Source organism: Toxorhynchites rutilus, chromosome 1 (assembly GCF_029784135.1).
Source record: "Toxorhynchites rutilus septentrionalis strain SRP chromosome 1, ASM2978413v1, whole genome shotgun sequence".
NCBI lineage: Eukaryota > Metazoa > Arthropoda > Insecta > Diptera > Culicidae > Toxorhynchites > Toxorhynchites rutilus.
The window spans coordinates 29055689-29073036 of NC_073744.1; the positions used below are offsets into that span (position 1 = coordinate 29055689).

General features: G+C 35.3%; 1 protein-coding gene across 2 annotated transcripts in view; it reads right to left on the reverse strand.

Annotated features, from left to right (window-relative positions):
- Positions 1 to 14165, reverse strand: part of LOC129764240 (5-hydroxytryptamine receptor 1-like) — a 201156-nt gene extending 186991 nt beyond the window's left edge. Inside the window, exons 1-2 of one of the 2 annotated variants that reach the window (XM_055763138.1) lie at positions 14113 to 14165; positions 13045 to 13326 (exon numbers count right to left, since the gene is read on the reverse strand). The gene's annotated coding sequence lies outside the window, so the exon portion shown is untranslated. Of the gene's footprint in view, positions 1 to 13044; positions 13327 to 13548 lie in introns of both variants that reach the window. The other variant, XM_055763129.1, reaches the window with a different exon arrangement.
- Between the last annotated feature and the right edge of the window lie 3183 nt (positions 14166 to 17348).

Sequence of the window (17348 nt, forward strand, 5' to 3'; positions counted from 1 at the left end):
AGTTAACGTTTTTCCTCCGTTTTTGCAGGGTGTGCAAATGCACATATCGTACAAATTGCAGCAGCCGAGAAGTGGTAACGACAACGACGAATGAGCGACGAGAAAAACTGCTGATGCAGCAAATGGGGAATTGGGAGGAAAAATGCAATTTCGTCGTCAATTTTTCATCAAGTTACACATCGTCGCGTGCGCTCGAATTCGACGCCGTGTTGTGACACTTCGCAGAGAACGAGGGAATTGAAATTTATTTCTGAATCGATTTACATTGCTGTCTCTCCTCTAAGTTGTCTGTATTCGATTTTTTTATTTGTTTACGCACCGCGTTGGAAGTGACGAATAAACATTGCATCTTCCAGTCAATCTAGGTATTGTCTAATCATATTCGATCATTCTGTTGTTTATCAACAACGCAACCACGCAATCCACGTGCTCCACCTATCATGGCGTCCCTGAACAGCTATAATAAATGATACAGCATCAACTGTGGCACCTTCCAGGGATGGATAATTGTTTACGAACGCTAGCCGCGTCAACGGCGCTCTGGTGGCGTCTTTTAATTAGGGGCCATAATTTGGGTCCCAAACTCGTTAGTGCAATCTCTATTGGGTTGGAAGACACTTAGGCTGTTTTAAAATTATAAATTTTGACTGAAAATTTTCACATCATGTCATTTAATTACTTGAAACACGTATTTCTGACTTTTATTTAACCATTTGTCGGTACATGTCCAACATTTTTGTTTGTTTCTAGCTGTCACCTATCGATCCATAGAGCCAAGTCTTGTGAAATAAGTGTTGCACATTTTTTTTTTTTTTAATTAAACGAACGCGAATTCTGATTCCTCTGTAGTGTTTATGGAAGCGTTTGTACTGTGTTTTAGCGCCAAGATTTCTTAATAGAATTAAATAGATTTGAATTGAAAATATAAAACCTCAAACATATTTTTTTATTTTTAGGTATAGAACTATTGCTTTATATTCTACTTCGTCTTTTTTAGCTAGAATAGTTTGAATGGGTATCTTATTGATCAATATTGGAGATCTAGATCTGATTGAATGGTAGACATTCGTTTAGTCGCACTCGAAAAAAAATTTAAACACTTACAAAACAACTAGGAATGTTCTTCTTATCGGAATACTTATTTGCTGTAGTGATAGTATATTTAAGTCACTTTTATTGAAAGGGCATGCGTCACAATCACACACACACAAGGCGGCATCGGTGGATATAAACATTCAAACGTCGTTTTTTCCCAAGACATCCGTTTAGCCGCAGGGCATAAAAATCGAGTTTTCGCATAATCACCAAGCCTTTATCTGTGTTTTTTGAAAAAATACTTGGGAATGATCAATTTACAAGATAAATATTAGATGTGCAATGTAAGAAGTTGGTCAGATTAGTGATTTACGTAGAATTTAAATGAATGGCGAAAGTATTCTATTGACGGAAGAGAGGCGGAAAATAATAAAGATATTCAGTGAACAAAAGTTTTCTAATCGCTCGATCGTAACAAAAATTGGTCTATCTGAGAAAGTGGTACGGAATTTCTTTGAATAGTGCCAGAAATATGGGATATAACGACCAATAAATGGGAACACCAAAGTTACTTTGCGTCTTAAAGGTCGAATAAGACACGAAGCAACCAGGAAACGATGTCCTGTTCATACATAAAGGCAGAATCGGTTGTTCCAGTAACGAAGAGGCATATTGCGCGCATCTTTAATGAATCACCAAACATCATGTGGAAGAAACTTCAAGGGAAGCCGAAACTGACCGCCACCCATAAGCAGAACCATCTCATTTTCGCCCGGCAATACATGGAATGGAAACTAGAATGCAGAAATGTTGTATTTTACGGCGAAAAAAGTTCAATTTGGATGGTCCGGACTGTTACAGTTGCTATTGGTACAATTTAAGTCAACGGCATGTCGTGAGATCGAAGCGAAACTTTGGGGGCGGAAGTTTGACAGTGTGGGGAGCCGTTTCCTATCACAGCAATGAACCCGAATGAACTCCGAAAAGTATCTTCAATTACTGGAGGACGTTTTGATTGGCCATATTGAGAATAACGCTACCGAGGATGTCGTTTTTTCAGCAGGATTATGCATAGATCCACGTTTCCACGCAATCGAAGGCATGGTTTGCCGAGAAGGACATTGCGCTTCTTGAATGACCTGCTGGCAGTCGATTGCAATCCCATAGAAAACCTATGGAGAATCTTGGCTGAGATTGTCTATGCAAACAGATGACAATTTGACAACATTTCCAGTTTTAAGGCAGTAATTTAAGAATGTTGGGCTATAATCAATATGGCAACACTTTAAAAGCTGTCTGACTCGATGCCAAATCGAGTTTTCAAAGTGATCCAAAATGGAGGTGGACATACTATATATTAGCTACCGATTGGACTCGAAATTTGCCGCACAAATTTTCTTTTATTGAAATTTTAGGATGCGGCTAAACGAATGTCCACCCTGATTCCACATATTTGAATTACTTAGAAAACAAAACGTGAATTTATGCTTTCTTTAGAATGAATAAACAATAATCGTCTTTTATGAGCAAAACTGTACAAATAATTGACATATTTTTTCTGTAATCATGTGGCCGGACCTGATGCGTGATAACATAATTGTGTCTAATGTTCTGAAATGCACATTTTTGAACCAAGGCTTCGTGGTCATTTTTCTTGAATGCTCAAAATGAAATTTTCCTTTATCAGTTGAAATCAGTGAGTATTTCTCTTGCCATATATATTCCGTTTCGATTTCAATATCGTTCAAGATATTATGTACCGTGAAATTTAGCTGTTGTATTGTGTTTCTAGTGATTCCTAATTTTGCCGCGTTATTGTATATATTTCTATCATTGAATCCTCAACAATGTTAATCAATAAATTTATTAAGTAATTTTCTGTCTGTTTAGAATTTCTAAGCAAAGTGCAGGCACTTTAAGAATCTGTGAAGATTGTTAATTTCTTTAAAGATTTTGTATCCGCATATTCTATTGCTTTGATAATTGCAACTATTTCTGTATTTATTATTATAAATCCTGTTTTTAATCTATGACTGAATGACACTTTTTCTGTTGAATCATAGAAACCAAAACCTGGAATGGAGTTTATCAATGAACCATCTGTATATATTTGATAAGTGTTTTTGTATTTTGTCTCGATTAACTCTGTTACTAATTGTCTCTGTGTTGTGATAGAAAGATTAGTTTTCTTAAGGTTATTTATTGCGTCATTTACTTTGAGTTTGCTTCCAAGAGTGTAAATATTTTTTTTTATTTTAACGTTACTTGCTAGCAACATATTCGGATTGAATTAGTGAGTAAATACTAAAGTGGCTGATTTATGTGGATTTAGTTCAAAACCTAATTTTCTGAACTCTACTCTCAATTTAGATAAAAAATTGTTCATTTTATTAGCTGCAACTGGTACACTGAATGCTGCAATAGTTGTAGTAAAGTCGTCTGCGAATTGTATTAACGATGCATCTTTCAGAATTATTTTATGTACAACTTTTGTGTAATGATTGAATAAGATGGGTGACAATGGACATCCTTGAAGGAATCCCTTGTTGGTGGTTTGAGTTACTGCAATGCCATTATTTAATTCCAACATTGTCTTTCTATATTTCAAGTAATGGAATATCCAATTCGTTATATGATCAGGAATATTCTCATTTCGTAGCGTTTTCAACAATTTTTCTATGTTGACATTGTCAAAAGCCTTTGACAGGTCAATGAATGTAGCAATCATGACCAGGCCTTCTCTTTTTGTTGGTTGCACCATTGAAGCTAAAAAATTGACACAATTGATTGCTGATGTGTTTCTCTTAAAGCCAAATGAGCTTTCTGGAAGAATATTGTTTTCTGTTACATAGACAGTCAATTCTTTCTTGGCTATACATTTTATAAGCTTTAATAGTAAATTCATCATAGCTAACGGTCGATAAGAGTTGCAATCATTCGAGTCCATACCTGCTTTAAGTAATGGTACAGTTCTACTTTCTCTCCAATCCTCTGGTATTTTACTTCATTTAACAGTTACGTGATTCTTATTTGTAGATTTAAATTTATTCTTTTTAGTATATAAAATGAGAGAAGATTAGGTCCAGGAGTAGAATGATCTTTTTTTGAACAAATTATTTGTCTTATATCTTTGAAATACATCTTGAAATTTTGTTGACTCGAGGAAGGTACATAGTTAATTTCCGCGGATATCGAAGGAAAATTTTGATTCATGAATCTTGTTGCTAATTATGAGTCGTTTAGTAAGATTGAATTGTTCTCAGCTGGACTTCCACCACCTAGAATTCGTATTTGAAATTTTTGATTTCAATAAATCCTCAATTTCTTTGGTCCACCAAGGTTTAGGTATTTTCTTCACATTTCCCTGTTTAGAACTATGTGTAGATGAATTTATCTGTCCTGCTATAATTGGGGAAATATCTTCAGGGATGTAAATTATTTGAGACTGAAATCGAATTATTCTTTCTACTGCTTGATTCTTGTTTAAAGAATTCAAATTGAGGATTATTATTGTAAGCAGAGTTTTGAATTTCTATTTTGATGATTTTGGGTTACTAGAGAAGTCTTAATTTAGTACTGTCCATTCTGATTTGCAAGCTAATGTGGGTTATACAAATGTAAGGTCTATTTCAGAAAGGGTCGTAACTTATGAGCAATTCCAAATGAAATCGACAAATGACAAAACATGAGTATTTTTGATTCGAATGAAAGTGTGTATTCCGTTTGGGTTAGAGGAAATATGGAGCACAAAAATTCCACAGCAATTGGGAATTTTTTGACTCAAGCGTAACTTTTGAAAAGGGCGTATCGATTTGAGTAAGAGAAATCTTTGATAATTTATATCTCAAAAACTATGAGTCGTTCCGAAATAGTGTCTTAGAAAGAGTTATAGAGTATTGATGGTTGAATATGAAAAAAATGTACACTGAGAAAAACAATTTTGTACTCTTTTTTTATTTACAAAATAAACATTCAATTTGCAATATCCAAAATACATATTTTTTTAAATTTTTTCATACAAAATAGAAGTCATGCAGAAAATTTAAAAAATGGGCCCAAGATGGTAAAACTATTTTTGACGAACTTTGTGGAAGATCGAATTATTAGGAATCTTCGAAACTTCGAATTTTTGTATGTTAACAATCATTTTTAGCAACAAATTATGAATCCTGATGTGATTTAAAACAAAAAAAGGTTATTATCAATCTCCTTCTAAATGTGGCCATTCTCGAAATATTTAAAACAAATATTTCTAATTTATTGTCTTTTTTCTAGTAAATAATCTCTTTTAATATGTTTGTTGTATTATACCGTCATGTTCGCGAAATTTTATGAATTTGCTTATAATTTCCAACAATTTTTTTGATTGATTGAAATTTGTATTAAGATAAAAAAGATTTTTTAGTTTCGCTACGTTTTGTATTAACACACATGTCTTCGAATGTTTCGTAACGTAACTCCTAAACATATGTCTTTATCATAACGATGTATTTGGAAAAGTTGTTGGGAATTATAAGCAAATTCATAAAATCTCATGAACATGATGGTAGAACATGAACATATTTGAAGGGCTTATTTACTATTAAAAAGACAATAAATTAGAAATATTTTTTTAAATATTTCGAGAATGGCTACGTTTAGAAGGAGATTGATAATAACCTTTTTTGTTTTAGATCACATCAGGATTCATAATTTGTGGCTAAAAATGATTGCTAACATACAAAAATTCGAAGTTTCGATAATTCCTAAAACTTCGATGTTCCACCAATTTCGTCAAAAATTGTTTTTATTTTTTATTTTGTAAATAACAAAAAGAGTACTAATTTTTTTTCTCAGTTTACTTTTTTTTCATATTCAACCATCAATAATCTATAACTCTTTCTAAGACACTAATTCGGTACGACTCATAGTTTTTGAGGTATAAATTATCAAAGATTTCTCTTACTCAAATCGATACGCCCTGTTCAAAAATTCCCAATTGCTGTGAAAAACTCATATTTTCTCCAACCCAAACGGAATACACACTTTCATTGGAATCAAAAATACAAGTTTTTAAAATCTGCATTTTTAGAATGGATTCATTTGGAATTGCTGTTATAACCTGGGAAATTATAGTCTTCTCCTGGTTTAAGCCATATTTCACTTAGAATTGCTATGTCAACAACTTCTTTATTATGGAAATTCTTTATTAGTTCTCGTGTATCCATAGAACGTATACAATTAACATTATTCTGAATTATTGTTAAATAAAAAACCATTATAGGACGACCAAATCATTCTACTAAACAGTTATTTCCAAAATTTCGCAGCATTCTACAATAATATACCAATTTTAAACAACCGACTTGAATAAAATAACAGCGTAGTTCTACGTCAACAATGTGGTCGTATCTTGGGCACAACCTCTTATTATTTTTTTTTGGTTTTAAACTGTATATTCGATTCTTACCTGAACAACAAAGTTATCCTACAATCTTAAAACACCCGAATTTCCGAAATGTATCCTTTTCCGCGGAAAACTGTTGCCGCCAAAGGTCGTGTTGTCAAGAGTTGATACTCAGAAGACAGTGTTTGTTTTGTCGATTGAAAACCAAATAATGACGAGTGATAGACTTGACGAAACCATTCCAAGAAGGATTCATGAAAACAAATGATTGCTGAAATTACACAACTCAAATGGTATGTTTTCGGAAAGAAATTTAACGTTGGAATTGACTGCTCCAAGATGAACAAAAACATGCATATATCTGTTTGAGTAAACGATTTTTTTCTAGTGATGAGGCGATGTTTGATTAAGGGGGTATTCTAGTGTACAGACACCATCAATTATTTCATTATTTGTTCCATTATCTTTTAACAACGCAACGAGCTGAGAAAGTGGAAGAGTAAAAAAAAGTTGTGCCATGGCGTACACGATTCGGTTATCTTCTAAATCAATAAAGATGAAGTGTTTTAAATTAATATTTCAATTTTTTATCGCTTTTTTATCGTGAAACTATCTATATAAATAAAAATGTAAAGCCAAATGCGTTGCTAAGCGCGAAACCCGAAGAAGAATCGTCCGATTTGAGCAATCTGTATTTTGAGCCATCTGTCTCTGCCCGTAGATCAATATTATAGAGGGAAAAATCGGAACATTTTCGGAAAACTCTGAAGGAAGGTCGGAAAATTCGTAAAATTGATTTCCCATATGTTTTAAAATTACATCATGATAAGCGTTGTCAATCCATTCAATGTTTGCGCTATCGAAATTAATCTTTGTTTGAAAGTGGAAATGGATTTTCAAGTGAAATAACGGACTCCTATATCTTCTATTTTCTATCTATCTATATAAATAAAAATGGAAGGCCAAATGTGTTGGTAGGCGGAACACCCGAAGAAGAGATGGTGCTATTTGAGCCGTCTTTATTTTGTTATATTCATCTCTTCAATCAAGTAGATCAATATAGTGGAGAGAAAAAACGGAAAACTTTCGGAAAACTCTGATGGAAGGGCGGAAAATTCCGGAAATTGAATTCACATATGACGAATTTCACGTCAACTTGACTGGCCGTTGGCAGCACCATCTCAGATAGCAGTGAAACGTTGTGGGTATAAAGACATGGGTCATTTAAGCAACTTTGCATACTTGAAATATTCGAAAAATAATTAGACAGCTTTTTGGAAAAAAACAAAACTTTTTTTACAAAAATTTATGACTTAAAAACTATGATACCTACAAAATTCATGTCAAAGGATGAATTGTACCAAATTGTTCAAATTTTCACGAAAAAGCACAAAAAAAAATTGCTGAAAAAAAGTTATTTTTAAAATTAAAATTTATTTTTCTCAAAAACGTATTTTTTTTTAAATTCTCAAATATATATATATGAATAGCCCTTAAAATTTCCAAAAAGTCATCCATACATCGAAAAATGAGCACTTTTACAGGGAAAAAGTTTTTCTAACAACAACTTTTTTATATTTTCTTTGAAAAAATTCAACTAATCCTAATTTTGTTTGAAGTCAAGATAGCGATATAGTGTATTCGACAAAGTTTTAGATCTTATTAGAATGTGAACTTTTGTCGAAGATGTCAACATTCTATCTATTATAATTTTTGGAACATAAGTCATTTTTGTATGAAGACTCCTGAAAAAAATATTTTTTGCTCGTAACATTTTTGTGTGTAAATTCTCGAGTTTGACATGTTCTTGACATGTTTCCAAATAGAGAAAAGTTAACAGAGCATGTAAATTGCGATGATTTATACATAAAAATGTTACGAATTAAACATTAATAGTATTTTTTCAAAGAAAAAAATTAAAAAGTTGTTGTTCGAGAAACTTTTTCCATGTAAATGTGCCCATCGTCCGATGTATGGAAAACTTGTTGGAAATTCTAAGGGCTATTTATATCTATTTTTTTCAGAATTTTTAAAACAAATGTTTTTGAGAAAAATGAATTTTAATTTTCAAAATATTTTTTTTTCAATGAAATTTTTTCCAAAAAATTCTTTGATAGTTTTCAATGAAAAGCTAAGTAGTTTCCTACATTTCAATCTCTGACCATCTATTTGTATATGTTATAGTTTTTGAACTAAGATTTTTCGAGAAAAAGTTGAAAAAACTCAAAATTAAAAAAAAAACCTACAAAAAAAATGTTGGAAAAAAATTTCATTGAAAAAAAAATTAAAATTAAAATGCATTTTTCCTGAAAACATATGCTTTCAAAATTATGGAAGAAATAGACATAAATAGCCTTTAAAATTTCCAACAAGTTTTCCATACATCGGACGATAAGTACATTTACATGGAAAAAGTTTTTCGAACAACAACTTTTTCATGTTTTTCTTTCATCTATTAATGTTCAATTCGTAACATTTTTTGTATAACTAATCGCATTTTAATACACTGCTAACTTTTCTGTATTTAGAAACATGTCAAGAACATGTCAAACGTGAGAATTTACACACAAAAATGTTACGAGCAAAACATTATTGTTTTCAGGAGTTTCATACAAAAATTACATATATTGACATAAATTGTAAGGCCTATTCAAATATATATTTTTCAAGAATTTAAAAAAAATACGTTTTTGAGAAAAATGAATTTAAATTTTAAAAATAACTTTTTTGTCAGCGAAATTGTTTGGTATTTTTTTGTGAAAATTTAAACAATTTCCTACATTTCATCCTTTGACAATAATTTTGTAGGTATCATAGTTTTTAAATTAAAAAATTTTTGTAAAAAATTAAGAAAAAAAAATAGTTTTTTTTCCAAAAAGTAGACTAATTGTTTTTCGAATATTTCAAGTATGTAAAGTTGCTTACATGACCCATGTCTTTACACCCACAACGTTTCACTACTATCTGAGGTGATGCTGCCAACTCCTAAGACGAGTTGGCATGAAATTCGTCATATGTTCTGCAATTACATCGTGATATACATAGTTAGTCCATGTTTGCGCTAACGGAATTCGTCTTTGTTCGAAGATGAAAATTAACTTTCATGTGAAAAAAACGCACTCCTTTATTTTCTAAAACTCTTCTATAAATGGATCGTCAAATGCGTTGGTAAGCGCAAAACTTGAGGAAGGAATCGTCCGATTTGAGCTGTCTTTATTTCATTGTACTTTCTGTATCAAACATGTCGGTGCTCCCTTGGCCGAGTGGTTAGCGTCATAACTAACATGCCGGGTGTTCGGGTTCGATTCCCGTTCTGGTCGGGGGAATTTTTCGTCAAAGAAATTTCCTCCGGCTTGCACTGTGATCACGCGTATTCTAGAGCTTGCCACACAGAATGCATTCAAGGCATGTTATTTGGCATAGAAATCTCAACTAGGTACTAATAAAAATGACGCAAGTAATACTACGTTGAGACGGCGAAGTTCCTCTAGGAACATAAGTGCCATTGAAGAAGAAGAAGATCAAACATATATTCCATGCAACGGAGTGATTGAAGTGGTTGAAGAATCTTGAACGAGAATTGTGTCTGAAAATAATTTTATATTATAATGACAAATTTTGGTAGAAGTACTGAGAAATTTATAGTGAAAGGAGATTGTGAAGGGCCAAAGAGTAATTAATCAATTGAGAGTTCTGTGATTTAACCGACGAACGCTCGCTTAGTAAGAAAACGTGAATATTTGAAAGTATTTATATCAAAAAACAATTCTGGATGGGACGAAGTTCGCCGGGTCAGCTAGTGAAATAATAATATTCTATTGGTCCATGCGATAGGGAGATGTATAAAGATTTATTCGAATCAAATTTGGAATGAATAGGCTCAGTAGAACTTGAAATATCATGTACGCCAGTTTGAATAAACTTGTTTTGAGAAACACGCGTTTGAAGTTTTGTGTCTTACTAGATTAGATACCGCATCACAAAAATGGCTAAAGCTCGGTAAGTTCAAAAACATGAAGAATAAAAATTGCATTTTTGACTGTGACCGTATAATAGAATTATATGGGGGTAATGAAAAATTAAACACGGAACATGTAGGAAAAAATTGAGGATTTCGAATGCTTATAATTCGTATTTTTTGAGATAAACAATTGAAAAACTATGAAACGTCAAGCATTATCCAAACGCGCTAAGTGCCACGTTTTGATTGGTCCAATTTGTGCTCCAATGGCTCCGACCAAACGGAGCAACGGCGACTAACGACTGATTATAATTTGAATACAAGCGAAACATTGCATCGACAAATCAAATAAATTCATCATTCATCATTCATTTTCTAACTATGAAACGGAGCTCATACGCTAAGACACCCGTTCCAGCATAACCACGAATATCATTATCAGCAGCGGGTAGCGTTAGAAGCGGCCAACGAGTTTTAGTTTTGTTGCCATTCGACGGACAATCGTCACCCATCACTTTCTTGTAATCGATCCAGCAGTGATGGCATTGAATCCATTGGCGCTTTTCCGGGCCACAAAAGAGTTATTACAATACAGTTCGATGCGACAGTTTCATTCTCAAGTGCTATCCGAAATAATTAAAAAAGTGAACTGATTTTTGTTTACTTGGGGAGATCTTGTGTGAATTTGGGAATGTTTTAGGGCTTATTGGTGGTTTGTGATTCGAGCTCCATCTGCGAAAGACGAATCTCTTTACTAGCATGTCCGAAAAAAAAACCTCGCACTATTGAAAAACCAGAGCAGAAGGTCCAAAGCATTGCTTGAAAATATCTGTTCCACATCAATATTTCCAGTTGTACGTCAGACCACATTCGATCATTATACCATTGCAATCGGGATACCGAAAATGAACCAACGCCAAACCTCACAATCACAGAAAGCCACTCCCAGTTGATCCATTCATTATTGTTCATTCTCTTTTTAGTTCTGTTATGCGTTCACGGAATGTGAGCAAAAGGAAATATCCCTAATTTTGTAATTCATTAATATAAATATACCAGTTCATTCACTATCTGCATCGGACACTAACGAAACAGAGAAATTCGTTGAGGAAGATAGGAAAGTACAGAATGCTCATAATAGTGACAAGAAATTAAATTGTTCAAGCATGCAAGGTTTCCGCCTCCATTGAAATACTTTCATTTTACATAGTGAATATACAATTCCAATTCCACTTGTCAGAAATGCTTCTTGGCTCAAATTTTGAACATTTAATTTTTGACTCAAATTCCGAACACACGAACATAAAAGACACGACCGCAATAGGAATAATTCGAGCTTCCTTTTGCAAACGGATCAAACTGTGCTAGAGGATTAGCGGATGAAATTGCCAACATCCAGCTTTGGCTGACGAAGTTTGCATTCGCTACTCGGATCGATTCTGCAGAATGCTTTCTCGCCGTCCAAGCCTATGCAATCCTTAGCTGTGAGTGTGCACGCAGATCTTGCTATTTTGTTGGCATTTCCGCTTGCGCCACCGATTTGCGTTGCCCTTTCGGAGTAACTTCAAAAATAATTGAATAAGCAAGGCACTGTCTCAATGAGAAAATCACACACTTATCGGGTTATTGAAAATGAACAGTCACAACATTTCTGACAATTCAATGGCAATGAATAAATGTGAATGAATTCTCATGACTCGAACTTTAAGGAAAGCTCAGATAGCACAGAATGAATATGAATGAACACAGTTGTAAATTTGTTTGCCGTCGAATGAATGACAGCAGCATCGATAAGCAAAATAAACGCGTTACACTGATAAAAATATGTTTCCAACATTACTTAACCAGCTCGATATTTCCAAGCCCTGGTCCAAAGACCCCAAGGAGGCTGCTATCCATGGTTATTATGCAAAGAAAGAAATGGATAAACCTCTAAGCCATGAATTCCCTCTATGATCTTCTCAGGTTGAAAAATATAACGTCTATTCGAGGAATATTGGAGGAGTTTCTCGGCAACCATTTCAGGTCGTGAAAAAATTTAGAAAACCGTCGTTTTTGAAAATGTCTAGACTAGAATATCCCCTTAACTTGAACAGAAAAACAAGTGTTATTATTCGGCAAGAGACAATAGACAATAGACAAAATACATCATCGAAATATGAACACATTTTAATCAGTCAAATACATTCAGATTAAATTAAAGTTTTCCAAAGATCAGCACCAATTAAGTGGTTCTTATCCATGAAAATGTTTAAATTCATCTTCTCTTTTTTGTGATAACAACGTCTTCCCCGAAAAAAAGATTAGCCTGATGCGACGGCTTAATGAAAAGTTGATCCCGTAGATCTCAAGATCTATTTTCACAGGAGCTCAACAATGACGAACGGAACATCCAAACACCAATACAAGTTCATCTGTCTGATGAATTTCACTATCACCTGTAGTGAAAAGGTGAAGGCAGCAGCAATATCACAGAGTCAGAATTTTCTCTGTAATTTGTTAATTGGGGATAATCCCCTGGTGAAAATTTATTTGGTTCCGACAGTTGGTGTCACGAGGTAATTTGAGACCAATTACCATAGTATATTCTGAAGAGTATCTTTGAAGCGCCCTCAATTATAATTTTTAATTGAAAATAATTCATTACAATTAGGAAACTCACCTTTCACGGATGCCAACTTGCCTTCACCAGCTGTATCTCTCACTTCTTTTCCTGTAGCACACGTACACCCAAAAACAACACGTCAATTCACTCAGCGGAAGATTTTTGTATGGCCTCTAAAATTCAGACGCATGTATGCTTGCTTGGCACAGGAACTACGCTCGAATTTCCAATTAAATTACGTAACACCCCATCTGTCGTTCTGCACGTTTTCGCAGTAAAAATCGCACCAATTTCAACTTTTTTCTTCCTTATCTTTGGTCCAACACTCCACATCTACGGCTGGAAATAGAACATATGTATCTTGGAAATTCACACCTTTCTCTGAATGACACCACCGATCACAAGCATCTATAGCTAAGCACACGCAAAGTATAAATTTTGCCGCAATATGTAGGATTCTTCAGCGCAATGTATTCCTAAATTTCTTTCTTCCGGTGCATCAAACGTGTCATTCGCATTTCAGCACACAGAACTTGCACATAAAAATAAAACCCTCTCTACCTGCAATCCTTTTTACTCTTGACTCACTCTAATGCAGGTGTCGGAAAAACATTGTTGCTATTTTTCCTACCCATAGACAACAATACCCTACAACACAGCTTCACCGCTTCTTGCAAATCAATAATTTCCTTCCGAGCAGCAGGAACTAGCCTATAAACATAACACTCTTAAGGGTAGAGATGTCGTGGCTTGACCTCCCCCACCCCACACACTACCCTCTGGTGAGGCCAGAAAAACTTGGCAAATGCACTTATCGCTAGCTCTCCTGCACCAATCCGTCGTTCCCCACTTCAGCCTTCCGATCACGATCGCACTGCGTTTGTGTTTTATTTTTCAATCTAACGATTCCACCCCCAAACCGCAATTCTATCCGCAGCCTTCCGCTGACCACCGGACTCTTCGAAGAAGGCAATCAATTTCCCGACCCACGGGGTGCCGTAAGGAAACAAACGGTATGGGGTTAGTGGTCCTCGTTCTTCTCCTCGGGGGCCAGCAGCCAGTAGCCATCCACACTCAGATACAGTGTTCGATGGGTACGCACGGGCTTCGAACGCGAAAAATCACCTTTGTCTGGCGACGAGAGCAAATTCTAACTGAGATGAAAAGCGAGGAAAAGTCGATGCATTCGGGAAAAAGCGGGCATCAGTAGCAGCAGCAGCAAAAGAGGCGCGCACACACACACACAGGCGGTAAGCCAAGCATCAGCATCAGAACTCAACCCCGTGTGGGGTATCTCAAGAGAGCACCGGAGTCTCTCGTTCTCTCACTTTCTCTCGCACTGATGTTTCCCCTCAACGAACGAAGATGGGGAGAGCATGAGAGGAGCCACGGACACTCACCGATCGACGGTTTTCCCACCAGAACGAGTTTCATCTGATTTCTAGTATGGAAGAATATTTAACTCATTCACTTGGATTTGATGGTTCTAACAGCGCAACGAAACAAATCAACACACTTTTCTTTCTCAATTTCAAGGAGCTTAGTTCAAATCGTAAAAAGCGAGACTCATAGGGGTAGTGGGGGCAAATTGGTCATGGGGGGCAAAGTGGTCACCTGCTTGTTTGATAGTATCACTATTGACTATAGATGCCGTATTGGTAGTCACTTAATGTTTGAAGAATTTAATTACTTTTGAGTCACCCTGTCGCATGTCAAAATATAAATAAAAGCAGAAATTGCTCTCTCGATAGCCATTAGGCCGTAGTTCTGTGTGCATGGTACCTAAGGAATTTCTCGTGAAATTTAGTTTATTCAATCTAATATGTTGGACAAATCATCAGACGACTGTTCACATATTCTAGGGGAGGTGAACAAATATTTTGTTTAATCTCAGCGATTAAATAGCATAGAAATTAGTTTGATGTTTGGGGGCAAAGTGGTCATAGGTGCCTAACGACTTACAATGTTCTGTTTACTAAAGCTAATATACCTCATCACATTCTGCTCTTGAAGAGGTTCCTTTTGTGGCTTTGACCCTGGAAAAATATGCCACCCCAACTAAACCAAGCCTCATTTTGCCGAACGTTATGTGTTTCTTGCAACGTTTTTGTATGCATCAGAAAATTTAAATTGAGACTCTAGGTGAATAGACCAAGTTTATTTCATACATGTACCTACTATATCGAACATGATTTGAACAAATTTGGACGAAAAAAACGCATACATCTATCACATTTAGCTTGATATGTGCAAGTAACCACTTTGACCCCACTAGGTGACCACTTTACCTCCAAGCAAAAAAAATGTTCGATTTTTCACTTTTTTTTTCTAATAATGAAAAATGTACTATTTTGAATTTTTATAGTAAAAGCCGTTTGCTATCTTGAACAACAATGAGTTGAACTGTAATATTCTTCGAGAAACGGGAATTGGAGCGGTATGTGGACGCTGGAAATGGGCATATTTCTTAGGGTAACCACTATGGCCCCACTTCCCCTATACCATACAGTGTCGGACACAACATTAAGACCATTGCTCAGGCAAAAAAAAGAAAGTGACAAAGTTTATCTGTGGTATAAACGCAAGGGTGACGTAGGACTATCGTTGATTTAGTGATCATTTGTTTTTAGTTGCATCTGAATCAATTCTGGATGAATAAATAAATGAATATTTGGGGGACTTCGAGAGCGTTACGTTGGAGGCACAATATTCAGCAAAAGAAGCAATCACACAAAAGTTGTATAATACATAATACATTGCTTGTATTGTGATATGATTTGTATTCCATTTCCAATAGACAAAATATCTGTTGCATCAAATCAGTCTACATAATTTTTGCGTTCGCTCATCCTTTCTCACAACACCCATTTATCGTTTGAGAAATTGTTGAGTAAACATCGTTTGCCAGTGCGCGTAGAGCGGGGATTCCTTCTTAAGATTCATTGCACCTGTAATAAATTGCCGAAAGACGTGGTCTAACGTTGAATGTATTTTTCAATCCCAAGTGGAACTGGCAGATCATTTTTCGGAACCGTTTTCGATGCAGAGTATCAGCCTTCTCCTCCCCTCCTGATGGATCGGCTTTTATGCGCTCCCTCACAAATCGAAACAAAGTGAATGCGTTTCAGGTAAGGTCAGGTCAGATAATGAATCACTCGATCCCTCACCGTGGCTTAGAATGAAAGGGGTGTAAGTGATTTGATCGATTTCTCTACATCGATTCTCTCTTTGGGTCATAACTTAGCTGCAAATACATTCTCAGCTGTATTTACCAATGTGGAAAATAGGTTGGAACCTCGTCTATCGGATTCTGTAGCAAACTTAAATTGGAAAGTTTTTGCAGTTGAGTTATTAACTATATAAAAAGTTGATGAAGAGAAATCGATCAAGTCACTTACACCCCTTGCATTCTTAGCCCCTCATGTTTTTCGCGATGCGAATTATTTTCCGTTGCGCGCGCATCCAATATTGGATACGAAAATATCCTACTATAGGAGAATAATCTTCAGAACCTTTCCTGCTAATTAATTGTACTTGATTGAAAAATCACAAAACCAAATGTATTCGATCGCAGCAGTATTATATGGATAGAAAACATTAAAATAAACTCTTTCGCTTGAATGTATTTTTCAATTCCAAGGGGAACTGGTAGATTATTTTTTCAGCAACGATTACATCTTTCCGGAATCTTCTCGATACTGAACAGCAACCAAATGAAATGAATTCCGCGCGTATATGTGTGTGTGTGGCGGCTGCTCCGATGCCTCAAGCGGAACCGTTTTTCGATGCTGATACTCTCTTGGTCGCCTTTTCAGTGGCATCACTCTCCTCCTGATGGATTCCCTTCTGGCCTAAGATGCACAAACAGACTCTTGGTGACACCGTTCATCAGCGCTTTCATGATGAACGAAGCTAGCTTCACCACAAAAGCGACAACATGCTCCGATCGCTGTTCAATTATAACTGATTGGATCTCCGAGCGGCGCTCGCTTATATACCGATTGGTGATTTCAGTAGCCTGTTTTGAAAGCAGTTTTAAGGCTATTGAAACAAGTTTTTGGATCAAAAAGTAACAAGTATATAACGCGTAGACATTTTATCTTTCGAATGAAATGTTTATCATACCATTTCGTTCAGTTATTTAGGAGCTTTTAACACTCATTAACGTTTAACGTTTTCGAAACTTTGATTTTACACCCCGGCATAGAAATGAAAGACATAGTCCTACGTAAAAAAATCCAATCCAGTGGTTCAATCCATTTATAATAAATTATTTGCATTGTTCGAAGAAATTTATAACATCTGTAGTTAAAACCAAGGCGCCTGGAAGTATATCCTAAGGTGAGGCCGTTTCGTATCTA